Below are 16,635 nucleotides of genomic sequence, written 5' to 3'. Positions count from 1 at the left end.
ATCTTCAAAAAGGGAAAAAAAGAGGACCCGGGAAATTACAGGCCAGTTAGTCTTACCTCAATCCCTGGTAAGCTCTTTGAAAAAATTATCCTGGCACACATCCAGGAGGGCCTTGCGGGGGAATGCATGCTCAGGGGCAACCAACATGGGTTCATCAGTGGCAGGTCTTGTCAGACCAACCTGGTGGCCTTTTACGATCAGGTCACCAAATCATTAGACGCAGGGGTTGCTGTGGATGTAGTCTTCCTGGACTTCCGGAAGGCTTTCGACACTGTCTCTCACCCTGTCCTCATCAAAAAGCTGGGAGACTGTGGTGTCGATGCCCACACGGTCAAATGGGTCGCCAACTGGTTGGAGGGCCGCACCCAGAGGGTGGTAGTGGATGGGTTCTTCTCGACCTGGAAGGACGTGGGCAGTGGGGTTCCGCAGGGCTCGGTCCTCGGGCCCGCACTGTTCAACATCTTCATCAGTGACTTGGATGAGGGGGTAGAAAGCACCCTGTTCAAGTTTGCTGATGACACTAAGATGTGGGGGGATGTGGGTGCACTGGAAGGGTGCAATAGGCTACAAGCTGACCTTGACAGGTTGCAACGGTGGGCGGATGAGAATAGGATGGGGTTTAACACTGACAAGTGCAAGGTGTTGCACATGGGGAGGAAGAACCGGCACCACACTTACAGGGTGGGGAACTCCCCTCTTGCCAGCACGGAGACGGAAAAGGATCTTGGAGTCGTCATTGACTCCACGATGAACATGGGCCAGCAGTGTGGGGAGTCAAGAAGGCCAACCGTACCCTGTCATGCATCCACAGATGCATCTCGAGCACGTCCAGGGAGGTGATCCTCCCCCTCTATGCGGCACTGGTCAGGCCGCAGCTGGAGTACTGCGTCCAGTTCTGGGTGCCACACTTCAAGAGGAACGTGGACAATATGGAAAGAGTCCAGAGGAGGGCCACTCGTATGATCAGGGGTCAGCAGGGCAGGCCTTATGAGGAGAGGCTACGGGACCTGAACCTGTTTAGCCTCCACAAGAGAAGGTTAAGGGGGGACCTTGTGGCCTGCTACAAACTGGTCAGGGGGGATCAGCAGGTATTGGGGGAGTCCCTGTTCCCCCGTGTGCTGCCAGGAGTGACCAGGAATAACGGTCACAAGCTGGCGGAGGGTAAGTTTAGATTAGATATTAGGAGGCGCTACTTCACAGTCAGGGCGGCTAGGGCCTGGAACCGGCTTCCAGGGGAAGTGGTGCAGGCTCCTAGCCTGGGGATTTTTAAAAGGAAGTTAGATGAGCACCTTGCCGGGGTCATCTGACCCCGGTGCTCTTTCCTGCCAAGGCAGGGGGTCGGACTAGATGATCTACCTAGGTCCCTTCCAACTCTAGCTACTATGAAACTATCTCCCAGCCCCCACTTCACCATCACAACCAGGAAGCAGGGGGCTGGAAGACTCTTATTTCCCAGCAGAGGCTCCATGACCATGGGGCTGCTACTGGGAGATGCTTATCTCCCAACCTGAGCCCCAAAGCCATGGAGCCGGCACTGGGAGCTCCCTGCTGGTGAGAATGGGGGAGCCTATTCCCCGTTTAGCTCTGTGAGCGTGGAGCTGGGGGGTGGAAGAGCCTGGGGAGCTTGTTTCTCCCCAGCTCCATTCTTATGCCAAATACTTACAGAGCTGGTGTGTGTGTGTGTGTGGGGGGGGGGGAGACAAGCTCCCCAGCCCCTGCCCTGCATGCCTGGGTGGGGACAAGATCCTCCTGCCCCAGCATCAGGGAGCTTCCAGCCCTCATTCCCTGATCATGGTTGCAGAGCAGGAGCTAGGAACTTGTTTTCAGCCCCTGCTCTGCAGTCATGGAGCTGGAGCTGGGAACAGGCTTGTGGATCAGGAGCTGGGAGCTCCCTGCATGGGAACAGTTCCCCACCCAGCCTGGAGCTGGCTGGGACCTGCCCCTGACTAGGACAGTTCCCAGCTAGCCCCAGGCTGCAAGGGGAAGCACGTGAGCCTGAAAGTGTGTGGAGACTCTCCTGTTTGGGGCAGTCCCCAGCCAGCTCCAGGCTGCACATGCAAAGTTCCCTGAGCAGCCTGAGGCTGCACAGGAACTGTCCCGGTCAGGGGTAGGTCCCAGCCCTGTGCCCTGATTGAGTGATTTTGGCATGGGCCTTGGAAAGAGCTGCCAGGGGTCCCAGACCCCTGCCCTGATCCATCAGTGGGAATCTGCCAATTGGGCAGCCAGGGCTAGGAGCTCCCTGCTGTCAGGGCAGGGGGACATTGTCCCCACCCTAGGAGCAGGCAGCCCTCGGGGCCAGAAGACAGCTGTCCCCTGTCCCAGTGCTCCCTGCTAGCCCCTGGGCTACCATCCAGGGGGAGCCTGGAGTTCCTCTGAGTGGTAGCAGGAGCCCATTGCAGGGCTGCAGGGAACTGGGGGCAAATCAGTTCCCTGTTAATTGCATGTGTAGACACCTACCCAGAACCCCTTACTCCAGCTTATTTTACACCACAGTAAATCTAGACTGAAGTTAAATGCATGCGTAGACATGTCTACTGCCCTCAAAACAGCATTAAACATAACATTCCATCTATAATGCCAAAGTCTCCTAAAAAATCATGTAGCAGTATCAGATTGCACACTACTATCCTACTATATAATTTATTCTAACTTCTTTTACATTCAAGTCCCCAGTAGCTGAGATGTTCTCAGTTATACTGACTGCTCCAAAATAGAATGTAAATAATAATATGCACAGACTAAAATAGTATATTTTAAATATCGATTTCAGATAATTATAGGAAATGAGAAAATAGAATAACTTGTCTCTCACTAGATCTGTTCCTGGAATATGCAAACTACAAAGAATTATGTTTGCATCTACTAGTGCTATTCTTTCATCAATATCTTGAACTAGTAATTTTTAATAAGGTGCAGACCAAAATTAACTGTTATTAAAATATCTGATACCAGCTTTATTTCCAGTGATTAGTAAATAGTACTTGCATTTGGTAGAATGCCAGCCTGGTATATTCCACAGATATATAGTTATTAAAGTATTAAAGCTCAACAGGAGACAGATTTTTTTAAATATGTAAAAAAATCTTAGGTTACAAATACAGTGACTACTTTCTCTTTTTGTCCTTTTGCCTTCTCTTTTCACATTCACCTACCACCATTGCTTACAAAATAACTGAAGGGACACCTTTTTCCATCACTTGTTAGCCAAGACCCCAGGTGGCATATAAACCTTCAGCCATTCTTCAGCTTTCTCTGCATTGCCCTAAAGGTTGAAGAATTCTTCTTCTGGGAAAAACTGTAAGAAATTATCCAAATCAATGGAAAGGTAATTTAAAAAAATCTAAGTTACTTAGGTGCTTATTTCCATTTTCAAAAATGACTTAGGCACTTAGGAATCTAAGAGCACCCTACACATGCAGGTAAAGGCACAGTGGGACCTAATGCATGGTCTATATGTGTATAGCAGGAGGCATGATTGTGGGATTGCACATTAGATCCAGCAGCGAAGAGAATGCTTCTGCTACATGAGATGTGGGGCTCAAAGTGGTGGCCATATTCCCGCTGCTGCTCCTACTACCGCCTTGTGAAGTGCAGGGCTCACAGTGCTGGCAGCGGTCTCCTCTCTGCAAACCCCACAGCTAATGAGACTTGCAGCAGAGGCAGTGTTCCCAGCACCATCCCTGCTGCGAGCCTTGCACCTGAGGAGGCTCATAGGGAGAAGTAGCATTCTCCCTGCTGCAAGACTCATAGCTATAGGGCTGGTAGCAGATGGTGCATCCTTGTAGCTGGGAGCCCCTCAGTTGATGGGACTCCTAGTCACAGGGAAGAATTTAGCCACACATTAAAGTAATGGCTTGATTAGACCAAGTTATGAAGTTATTTCACATTTTTTGTGGAATGACTTTGCAGTTTGTTGCTTGTTTTATCGTGCTATTAATTGGTTGAACATGTAGCTGGGTCACAACTTGAGGTATGATTAAACGGTTTATCAAGCCTTAAATGTAATGTGTAGATGGGGCCTAAGGGTACATCTACAAGGGTATCTGTGGTACTTTCATCCATTCCCTCGCACATAGACAAAACCCAGAAATGAGGCAGGGAAGCAATATGGTGCTCAAAAGTTACACTTTCCAGAAACACCAAAATATGGGGTAGGCAGACTCTCAGTTCCATTACCTTTCAGTGGGCATGTCTACACATGCATATTAAAGCACACTAGCAATTTAATTGTCATTGAAGCATTACAAAAAAACATGCTTTTTAGCTAACTTGCCTTAAAATAGGGTAATGCACTAGTACCTCACAATGGAAGTATTAGATTTAATGTGCATTACGTAAAGCATTCATGAATGTATAGATACACCCAGTGAAACTTACGCATCTAAATACTTTTAAGAATTGTAGCCTATCTGGGCCTAAGTGCTCAAGTTGCTTTAACAAATGAGACCAAGGTAAGATCTATATTATAAAGTTGTGCCTTTGTAGATAGGTCAGTTATGGTGCTCAGAAAAATCCTACCTTAACATTAGTGATGTCAACAGAACTCACATGTAAAGGTAACTTTTCCCAGTATTGCTTAACTCATTCAGGGACCTAGTTTAACTATATCAATGGGAGAACTCCTTTTGCCCATATAAATACATCTCCACTACAGGAGCTTTAAACATAAAGCTATAGCTGTTCTCACTAGGTCTTTGTCTAGCTCAGATACTTAACACAAAGAGATGCATTAAAAAAGATAACCTAAGACTTCTATCATCTTAAAAGAGAAAATTATGGTGAATTAATAGACATAATTTGTACAACGTTTTTAAACATAAATCTCTCCTATAATAAAGTTAGTCTGCTACCAAAAATTAGAAGGAAAATACATGACATTGTTACAAAGCATTGTCTATGGTTTCTTACTAAAGCATGAGATGCCAGTTTCTTTCCTTGTCTCTCTAATCTCCTATATCTATGTCCTGTTTATCAGATTTATCTCAAAAACTGTTCTATCATGGTAAATTTGCCTCACAAATTTCACAATATGCTGTCCAATTACATGCACTGTCCAGAAAAAAAGAGAGTCTCTCTTCTCCATGTAGTGCTTTTTAGATGCATCTACACATTCATTAATGTGCAGTAGTTACTACTGTATATTTAGTTTAGTACTTGCTTAATGAAGTATTAACTAAATGCACAGTAGCACCAGCATATGTTTTTTAGTGATGTTTACTACACAGTAGCCTAATACTACTGCACACTAGTGTATTAGCACAGTTTTTGCCCAGCACGCTACTGAACAGTGTTATCAGCCTACTGCACATTAAATGTTTCATGTAGACATACCCACTGTGTTTTTTTTCTAATTCTCAACCTGGAAGGGTACCCATATCCCTGCTTCCAAATCCAGCATTTTGAAAGTCACATCAAAGTCAAAAGTCAAAAGGGCTGAATTTTCATTTGTATGTCCATTGAATTTGTGACCCATGAATTCACTATTGGACTGAACCCCTAAATGGTACAACAACCTTGTCTAATTACAAAAGTTACATAATTTAGCAAAACTAGGCTAGCTAAAGTGACATTAACTAGCCCTTAGTAGAGACAAAATTATATATAAAAAGGTATATTCTGGTATAGTTATTTCTCTGCAGTAAGAGAAAAAAGCTACAGTGTGCAGTATCATTATATTTATACAATTGCATACACGCATAGGCCTGTAGTGTTACAACTACTATAGTATAAAAAACTGCACACTTCTAACTAAATAGTTACACAGGTACAAAGAACATGTATAGACTAGACCAAGGTAGCTAAGATATTCTCTTTATTTTATAAATTCATTTCAATTTTCGCTTGTTACAAAATAAATACCACACTTTGTCACACCCCAATTAATGAAAATAGTAGAAACCTGGAGAATGATTGAAATAATGGTGCGTTCCTTTCTTTTTCTACAGTCTCAGTGGCAAAACCTTTGACAACTTGTGATAAAATGAGTTAATGCAAGTTAGCCTTATGTAAATCTAGGTCAGAACTAAGTGACAAAGCTTGAAATTAATTATGCCTGATATGCAAAGATGTGCCACGATTCTTTCATCTGAAGAGTATTCTGTTTTCATTTAGAGAGTAAATTAAATGTAAATACCCTGTCTTGTATCTACAAAGTAAAACACAAAAAGGCATGGACTTTGTGGACTAACTCTAGCACAACTGAATGGTGTTAAATGAGTATTTTTTAATGATTTTATTTTGTTCAAATTCACATTAAAAACTCCATGGACAATACAGGAGACCAACAGAAATTACAAAACTCTGAAATAGGAATTTCTTATGGTATACATCATTTCAGGAATCTGCACAATACAAGGACAAATAAAATATGCATGGCAGGAGTCATAGGGGACTATGGTATTCACAGAGTATTCTGCTCCTTACCTTCCTAAACCTAGGAGGCTTTTTGATATGAATATGTAGATTAATCATTATAGTTACTGATGAGCAGGGAACCTAGTTTTCTGTTTAAAAATCCAACATTCTCTGATTAAAAGTCCCAAATCCTTGTTTTTGCATGATTAAAATGAAACTCCACTATAGACAGGTAGGTAGATAAATCTATCTATCTATCTATATAGAGAGAGAGAAAGAGAGAGAGAGGTATCAGTGGAATGCAATGTTTAATATATTTACAATATTAAAGCCATTTGGAAGCCTCCCACTGCCTCAGTCATTATAATAAAATAGATTCTAAATACCTATATATTTTGGCATTTTATTTTTTTTAATCACAGAAAGTTTGAACTCCTTCTGACCCCTTCACTCACCAGGACATGGGTCCAGCTGTGACTGTCCCCCTTCATTGTTTTGAGTGCTGAGCAGCCCTGATATGCTGGTGACCCTAAGTCCGAAGGTCCCCCAGCCATGCTGGTGCCCCTTATTTCCAAACCGCTGCCCCCTGCCCCCAGGGCCCTACCCTCCAGATGCCCCCCAAGATTTGTCCAACCACAGCAAGGCACGGGGCTGCAGCCTAGTTGGACCAGCACTGGGCCACCTCCATGGCCCAGTGGGGAGGACCCAGCACAGGAGGGCAGAGTGGGGCAGCCAGATGCGTTCTTGCTGCCGCTGGGACCTGTGCATCAGCCACACCACCATGGAGTAACACCATGATGCCAACAGCACAAGAAGTAATGGCTTGGGGGATGGGATGCACTGCCCTCACCTCCTCCACCACCAGCTGCTTGTCCTCTGGCCTGAAGCTCTACACCACTGCCATGGTCTGCCTGCCACTGCTGCTACCTTCCTCAGGCCACCTGAATTACCCGACATCCCACCTCCCCTTTGGTTTAGAGCTGTGGTGCACAAGTGACTAGTGGCAGGAGGAAGTAAAGGCAGTGCAACCCCTACCCCAGTCCATTACTCCATATGCTGCATTACTCCATGGTGGTATGGCTGGTGTGTGGGTCCCAGCAGTGGTGGTGGTAGCACCAGTGGCAGCTGCAAGTCTTGTCATCCTACTCTGCCCTCCTGTGTCAGGTCATGCCCGCTGGGCTGCAGGGGCAGTCTGGTGCTGGTTCAGTCAAGCTGAAGCCCTGTACCCCAGTGTGGTGTACAAATATAGGGGTTAAGTGCCACCCCATGCCTCCCTGACACATTGCCTATGGCACCTGACTCCTCCTCAGGAGTGTGTGCAACAGTGGGGAGCTGGCGTCCCCACCAGACCCCCCTGCATAAGCTACCCATGGTTCCATCCTGCTCTCCCACCAGGCCCCACAGTCATGCATTTGCATCCTGGGCCTAGGATCCACACACCACCTTGGCTGGGCAGTGTCCCCAGTCCCAGCTCCAGCCATCAACCCTGCCCCACTCTCTCCCTCACTGTGGGTGCTCAGTGTGAGTTGCTGCTGCAGCCTCAATCTGCGCCCCCTACCCTCATGCATTGCCTATACCCCCCTATAGACGTACCTGCAGGCTGCTATGGAAGCTGCTCTCCATCATGCTGCCTGGGGCTGTATTGCTGGCCAAATGCATGTGTGCGCACACATGCACATGACACCTGCTCTGTCTCTTTGGCCTCCTCTCATTTCCCCCAGCCCCAAGCAACTCTGAGGATTGGAACTCTGCCAGCCTGCAGGGGGAAATCTGTGGTTTCCCACAGTTTTTTTCTTTAAAGGAGAAAATCCATGTTTTTCTGCAGCAAATGGAAAACCCAAATCCCTGCAGATGAGTAACTTTATTACCATAAAAGGAGGCCTTTTCTGCAACTGGACCTTGCTTTTTAGTTTAAATTTTGCTAGTAAGGCATTCCAAAACTAAATCCCCTCAACCAAGAATACTTTATGTGGAGCTCTTCTGTTTTATCCTGGGTTTTTTCTGCTGTTTTCTAAGAAAAGCACAACTATTGTGGAGGGTTAAAGGTGAAGTTGTCACACATACAGTTGGATCCAAACTCACTGATAGCTTTGAAAATCAGAAATTAAGCTTTCATGGGCCATGGAGCAGAACAGGCACCACCTTTAGGGGATTTACATGAGAGTGTGTTCACTGTCAGAGCCGGTTTGGAGACAGATGGTAGAACGTTGAATTCCCTACCTACCATCTCCTGTAGCAACACAACCAGAAAATAACAGGGGCATAGATCAGTGTGACTAGATATTTTTCTAAGAATGAGCAGCAGAAAGTGGAAGATAACAACACTGCTACTATGCCACTTGATGGATCTTTTAGCTTGAAGAGAAGTATCGTCACCTTTTGATACTCCTGTATTAGAAATTTCCCTAACACCCAGTAAGAAAAAAGAACAAAAGAAAAGCCAATAGTTTGCCTTGACTTGAAGTTTTGTTTTCTTTGATGACTTTCAAATACAGCTGTAGCAGGCTTACCTTTCAGAGCTGAGTTCGAATCCCAGGCTTGAGATTCTGCTGTTTTGATTGGTGGAGCCCATCCACCAATCAAGAGACATCAAGGAGTGAAGTCACACCTCTTTCCTGAGGGGAACTCCCCCTGGACCTGACTGTAGACTGCAACACTGTCGGGTCCAGAAGACTTTAGGAGTGGAGCCCTGAAGAGTATAAAAGGAGCTGCGTGCCCAGCACAAGGGAGATGTGTCCAGGACAGAGAAGAGTGGGGCTTAGAAGATCTGAGAAGAACTGCTCAGTAGGGTGAAAGAGTAGCCCAGAAATACCCCTGAAGACTTCCATCGGTGGGGAATGGTGGACAGCTCCAGCAGCTAGGCTCTGCAACCTTTGGCATGTGGCTAGAGACATGGTGTACAGGGTGGTGCACAGAGCAGGATCTTTGGAGCGCTCAGCCAGCTCAGGTCACCAACCGCCAGCACGAGGCCAGGAGCTCGATGCAGGAGTCGCTGCATGGAGGGTCCGGGAGCGCACTGAGTCCGGTGCTGCACAAGGCAGCCCAGGCCTCCAACCCATAGCAAAAAGTTGAGTCCAGGGAGCCAGATGGTGTTCGAACTACAGAGCCAGCGGACAGGGCCCTGTTCCAGAGGACAGCGACACCCTGAAGCCCACCGCAGGTGAGAGAGCAGCTTGGCGCAGAGGACAAGGACCACCCTCCAGACCTGGGAGCTGTGAGTTGCAGGGAAAAAGGATTCCCACAGGAGAGGGGAGTCCCCCTGGTTAGTTAAGGGCTCCTGAAAGTGGAAGTCCCACTTGGAGGGCCCCTCTGAAGTTGCCAGCTTCCTTGAAGGGTTTAGGAAAAGGCCCAAGGGCACTGGGGTTTCCCCTTGGGTTTAAGTTTATCTCTGAAGTTCTTACACCATAAGTGGTGTGGCGTCGTGCCTTATATTTTGTGAACTCTCATGTTTGTAAATGAGTAGACTCCTAGGGCCCTTTTGCTATTATTTCAGCTGTTGTTTATTTGCATTTATTTGTGGCTTATTTATTGTTCAACTATACTTACTTACAGTTTATCTGTTAGCTATCTATGTTTATTTTGGGGTTTATCTGTTTCAGATAGGATACTTACCTGTGGTTTACCTGGGGCACTGGTATTATGTTTTATAGCATTTATCCAGAGGGTATTTATGTTATTTGTTTGGATATCATATACATACCTACTAATATATATATACATATATATATGTTTCTTTTCCTTGTGATAAGTTAATGTAAATAAATGTGTATATAGTTAAGTGCCCTGACTGTCCTGGCCTGGTGCTATAGGGATGGAGGGAAACTGAGTGGTCTGCAGTTCCCCACAGCACACCTGCCAGCTAACAGATCCCTTCAATTGGAGAAGGGGAGTATATACCCGAGTACACCTGGGCTACACAGTCTTGAAATCTAACACTAAATAAAGCAATCCAATTAATGTCATAGACTGAGCCAAAAGTTCTGGTTTCATTGTCCCAGCCATAAAATGAGTCCTGTCTTGTTAAAACATTGTGGAGAATTTAAAACAATGAAGTCAAATGTCATTTCATTTTCACTAGCTGTGAGGACATTGAATAAAGTGGAAACCAGAGCTACAGAGCTTGGTTCCACCCTTAAAGTTCACATACACAGTTCAGTCTATAAACAAGCTGGGACCTGAAACTTCAAGGAGTCTTCTTCAAACTTTTGAGTTTTACTTTAGAAAACTAGCGACAATCTTCTTCTCTCAGTAATCTATTGGCCATGAAGTTCATCTGTGCACAGAAGCCCATGGAGATTACTTCACTGGCACTGGGATGCTACAGAACTTCTATTGGAAAGCAAAATGCTTTTATGCTTCAGTGGTTCCCAAAATGGCTAGGAAATTTCCTCAAACGACTCGCTTGTGAAAAATGTCAGATTTTTATTGAACTTGCAGGAGCCCAACTTTCTGCAAAATTGATAGTAGATACTGCGTCATGGCTTGGAGCCTGTACCTTTGCTTGATGGCTTTTCAGTTTATCATCTGTGGGTGGTGAAGTGAGACATTTTTGGAACTGATCCATATTTCTGAAGTTAGCAGCAGCAAATTTAAACTGCAGAAGACTCAAGTGAGGAAATGATAACTTTGTACAGGTTCACACTGACCACCTTTTACGTGCTTCAATCCAGCACTGAACCAAAAAGAGTTCAACACAGTCTGAAAATAAATCAGAGCCTTGTTGTGGTCTGAACATTACACATTGGAACTCTTCACTGGACAATGCAATGGTTGTTGCCATGAAGGCAGAAAAGATCAGAAAGAAGGCTGAAACAGCAAATTAACCTATTTTCCTGATTAAAATTTTGAGGTGCCTGTTTGACCAGTGATATAGTTTTGCAAGCAGTTGACTCTTCATGTGTTATACATTTTGCATGTAAATCCCCTGAAGTGGTGCCCGTTCTGCTCCACGGCGCAGGAAAGCTTAGGTTCTGACTTCAAAGCTGTCAGTCAGTTTGGATCCAACTGTGGGTGTGACAACCTCACCTTTCACCCGTCGCAACATTTGTTGTATTTTAAAGGACATCATTTGGGAAAGAAGCTTTTCCTGTTTGGAGCCAAATCCATGAGACTAATCTTTCCTTGCTATGAAAATACCTGTGGAAAGGTAACAGGAGAACAGGATTCACAAACTGGCCACTTACATTCTTGCAGGCCTGCCCTTCGAGCTTAGAAGCCATGAGAGGGGGTAAGGACTGAAATAATGTACATTAGGATAACTTACAGAGATCGGGAAGGGCAACCTTTCTGTTCTCTAATCCCCTGCCTCCAAAGTGACTGGGTGCAAAAGTCCTGTCGGCCAAATGATAAGCAGGCTTGGAATAAGGACTCGTATTATTTCAAGTGGTACTAATTTTGATATAGATGCTCATTTAGATATCTGGCAGCAGGAGGGTAGAATGCCATGGTTAATGGTTACCAAGGAAAAAAATCAGGGAAATTCAATTCCCACAGTGTTTCTCAAGGGTCCCAGAAGCATGAAGGATGCTACAGAAGGAAAAAAGATCCCAAAAAACTATCTTCTAACTCAGTCTGCCTGAAAAGCAATAACTGCTTTAATAGGAGTGAAGGAGACAAGTGATTTTCATACATTCCTTGACATGTTTAATGTGGTTCTGTCCTCCCTTGATTCATGGACTCTAAACTTTTTGTAAGAAGATAGATTAGTTGATGTCCCCTATTTTAAGTTTGTATTTGTTGAATTCCAAAGATTCATACCTTTTACTGGTTTGGTATTTATTTTGAACATTAAAAAGTGAGTCATTTCACCTTAAAAGAACTAAGCACATCATATTTCCAGGCAGGAAAAACTTTGTGACAACCAGATGTAACATTTAAAAAAGGCATTCTCTTTTCACCTTAATAACCCGTCACGGGCTACTGATCCAAGTATTCTCTACAAGTAGATAGGACACACTACAAATGTTAACAAATTTCTGAAAGCATCTAAAGCAGTAGTTCCCAACCTTTTTGGAACTGGGGACCTATCCACACCAGTTTTGAATGTAGCCACCTCCCCAATTGAGAACCATTGAATAACTGCATTGTGCTCCGTACGTTTCCTATGGAAAATGCTTTAGAAGAAGCTTAGAGGGCCATGAAAAACCTTCCAGCATTCAAGTGGGAAGTTGAACCTGATTGACCAAAAAATATGTCTTGGAATCACCCAGTTTTAAACCTATAGTATTCTCTCTTCTGCCTAGTAGCACATCAAGACTCTCCTCTCTGACTAGGCTTCTGGTTTTTAATCAGTTGGAACAGGGTGGCACTGAAGAATTAAAAGTGCACAGTCTTCCATTTTTCTGAAAATTGCTACAGTGATTCTCACTGGATTTAAAAAAAAATCCTTATTGAATCTGGAATACTGGATGTGTCTACATAAGACACTTTACTTCACAATAGACTAATCTACTGCACAGAAGTGTCACCATCTACAGGTGCACACCACTTACTGTACCGTAAATTAGTCTACTGCACAGTTAACTACCACCTGTAAATACAATAGTATTTGCACAGTAGTGCATGTGTATACACTGACCAGGATATGCTCCTGGTCAGCCCCAACACCAGAGGACCACAGAGGATAGAAAACTCCCCTGGTCCTGGCACTGCTCAGCTCCTAGCTCCTTCCAGAAGTCGGGATCCAAGCAGTGCTAAGGCAGGGTAAGACCCAGGAGCCAAGCACTGCCGGGACTGGGGAGCTATCTGCTTCCCCTTGTACCCAGGGGCTGGCCAGGAGCTGTCTCACTTGTGGGGCAGCTGTCAACCATCCCTTGGCTGGGCAGGGATTTCCCCAGGCAGCCAGGGACTGGCCGGGGATTTCCATGAGCAGCTGGGGGCCTGGCCTGGAGCTGCCCCAGAAGTAGGACACCTCCTGGCTGCTTGGGGAAGTCACCACTCATCCCGGGACTGGCTTACCCCACATGCATGGGGCCGGGACAGCTCTGCAGTGGTAGTTGTCTCCTGGCCCTGTGCACATTGGGACCCCTCCCAATGTGTATGGGGCAGAGACAGCTCCAACTACAGCCAACAGAGCTCTCCTGGCCCTATGCTCCCTGCTACCCCCAGGTTAGTACCTCTAGTAGAGCTCTCCCTGGTTGTTTCACGGGCCTAGTGCAGCCCTGTACCAGCTGTTCCCATTGGGAGATCTGCATCCAAAAGGGAGTGCATGTAGAAAGAAATGCTTACTGCATAGTATTTTACTGCACAATAAGCCTTTATAGAATTAATAGCATGTGTAAACATGCCCACTGTCTCTAGCTCTGCCTGTTTAAACAGTGAGATAATTTATAGATTCACAGACACTAGGGCAGGAAGGGACTTTGGAAGATCATCGAGTCTAGCCGCTTGCCCCAGGGACCAGAAGTCAGCAGTGATCATAGGATCCCAGCAAAATAAACATCCAAATGGCTCTTGAAGTCATTCAAAGTTGGTGTCTGAACCACCTCTGGTGGCAGTCTATTCCAAACCTTGCGGGCTCAGACAGTAAAGAAATTCTTCCTTATGTCCAGCCTGAAATGGTCATGGAGGAGTTTGTGACCATTTGATCTTGTCATCCCTTGGGGAGCTCTGGTGAACAAACGTTCCCTCAGATCCTGGTGAGCACCCCTTATAAACTTATAGGTGGCCACCAGATCAGATTTAAGCTGTTTGGGGAGTATATAGAGTTACTTTAATGTCCTGTGATTGATTTCTGTAGGAGTCATGTTGCATTGCATGGCTCCTCTTTGGCTGTGTGTTGCTCCTGGGCTCCCAGCTAGCTACCACTCCCCTTTCTCCAGCTGCAACAGCAGACAATCTCTGGGTTGTCCCTCCCTCCTCTGGCCAGGATGTGTGGTGTGGCACACAGCACAAGTAGCCGAAAGCAAGCCAAGGAACATATGGGCATGTTGTGCAGTGGGAGAAGCCATGAGGGAGCTAGCAGGCACATGCCTGTGTATCTTAGTGCCCATGTGATGCAGTAATGGGGCAGGCACACAGAACAGCAGTGGGGGTACAGGTGGCCTTGTGCAGTGATGGGAGGAGGGTGCCCAGGCAAGCACGTGGTGAATTGTAGGGGTGTGGCATATAGCCCCTGGCTGCTTAGAAGTTAGACAAACCAACTTCTAACCAACTGCTGTAGCACAAACCATCTCCCCTGTTTGCTTTAACCTGATCAGGACCCTAATATAGGCAGGGGAGCATATATAAGGTCGGTGTGAAGCTTCAGTAGCTGATTCAATTCAGAGGAGATTTGGCCCAATTTTGGGACTGAATCTCTAAATCCAAATCCAATTAAATCAGGAGACAAATTAAAAGCTGTGAATCGATTCAAAGCATCCAAATCAATTCAGAAAAGCTTTGGAAAATATTTGGCCACTTTGGAGATTCAGCCATAGACTAAACAGGCAGCTGACAGCTGGAGGAGGGAGGAGGGAAGGGGCAGGAGGGAGGGAAGGATTGAGGCTAAGACAAGCTGCCCAGCCAGGGTGTGGGGGGGAACAAACTCAGGGAAGAGGGGCAGGGAGGGGTGCAGGATGTGGGTGCAGCAGCGCTGGGAGCAGGGGCTCCGCTCTGGCTGAGCAAGTGCCAGCAGGGGTGGGGGGGGGATGTGGGTGTGGCTCACTCCAGGTGGAAGGGGGCAAGTGACAGCAGGGCATAGCCCCCACTTCCATCGTTGCTGTGCTTCCTGCACTTCTCACACCAGCTGGCAAGCAGCAGTGACGTATAAATCCCACTGAGTAGTGCTGGGAGTGGGAGCTATACCCTGCTGCTATCCAGAGTGAGCTGCACCTGCATCGAGCCCCTGCCCCCCTCCCCATGTTGGATGGCTAAGTGGCAGCATGGCAGAGCCCCCACAGCTCCCCACACTGGGGCAGAGATAGGCACAGCCAGAGAAGCCACAGGAGAAGCCCCCATGGCTGACCTGCCTGGCACCATCCTCTGCCCAGCCCAGCTTCCCAGCACTTTAAAGTAAGAAGAAAGAGCCCCGTACTCACCAGCTCTGGCAGCAGCGACTGGGGCCTTCAGTGCTCATGGCAGAGCCCTCCCATGCAGCGTGAGGCAATGTGGGGGCAGTGGGGACTGCCACCTCCACTTGGTACTCGTGCGGCAACTGCCTCATGTTACAGGTGCAGCACAGCTTGGCAGGGTGCCACACACTGTCTGGGAGCTGGGGCGGCTCCACATGTCAGCTGGCACCGTTCAACCCCAGCAGCCTCAACTCCCAGACAGCGTGCAGTGCCCTGCCAAGCCACACTGCATGTGTACCATAGGGCAGCTGCTGCACAGGTGGCAGGTGGGGGGGGGGGATGATCGCCACTGCCCTGCGCTGTGTGGGAGGCTTTGCCACAAGTGCTCAAAGGCCCCAGTGCTGCTGCAGCTGGTGAGTACAGGGCTTATTTTTTTTAGTGCTAGGCTGAGGCCGGGCGGGGCATGGGGCCCACCGGCAGGGCAGCCATGGGGGCTCCTACCACCGCTTCCCCCCACCCAGGGAAAGGCAGGCACAGCCGGAAGAGCTGTGGGACAACCTGCAGCCATCCGGTTGTGCATGCCACTCCCCGGCCGATCCAAATCACCAAATCTTTCCAAATCAGCATCAAATCTTCTGAAGCCAATTTGGCCGAATTGATTCAGGACAGCGATCCAAATCTCCAAATTGAATCACTGTCCTCCGAATTGGCTGAACCAAATACTTCCCTATTCGTACAGGCCTAGCACACGTGCCACCGCAACTTAGGGTATTTTTATCTAGCCATTGTGACAACATATGTTGCAGCACCTCTGAAGGGATCTCAGGATCTTGCTTGATAATCACTAGGCTAAAGGGAGCAAACATAGCTTGGCAACTACCACATATGATATTTCACAAGAGTTTTCTCCCCTACCACAGGTGAGGGTCCTGGACCTAAAACTTTCTAGGCTCAAGGCACATTATGAATAATGCTAGCTCTTAGTATTACTAGTTTGTTTTTTGACCATGCAAAAGTAATAGAGCAACTGTTCAGCTGCAAAGAACTCAGACAAATCAGAACGTTTTTAACACTGTGGTTTCCTATCTGAAATCTGTGTTTATCTTGTGAGTTGTCTGCATACTTAACAGCGCTAACTGCACAGGGAAATACATGACATTCTTTAAAGCATTTCAAGGCACCTGGGGTACCACAGCACCCTGCCTGCCTCATTTTAGGTGCACCAAGTAAGTAAGGCCAATTTTGTGATTGAAGGACTTGAGTTCTATTGTACTGCAACAAGAGTGGAATA

This window comes from Crocodylus siamensis, chromosome 10, assembly GCF_052110815.1.
Source record: "Crocodylus siamensis isolate JL-2025a chromosome 10, ASM5211081v1, whole genome shotgun sequence".
Taxonomy (NCBI): domain Eukaryota; kingdom Metazoa; phylum Chordata; order Crocodylia; family Crocodylidae; genus Crocodylus; species Crocodylus siamensis.
This window is presented reverse-complemented; position numbering follows the sequence as displayed.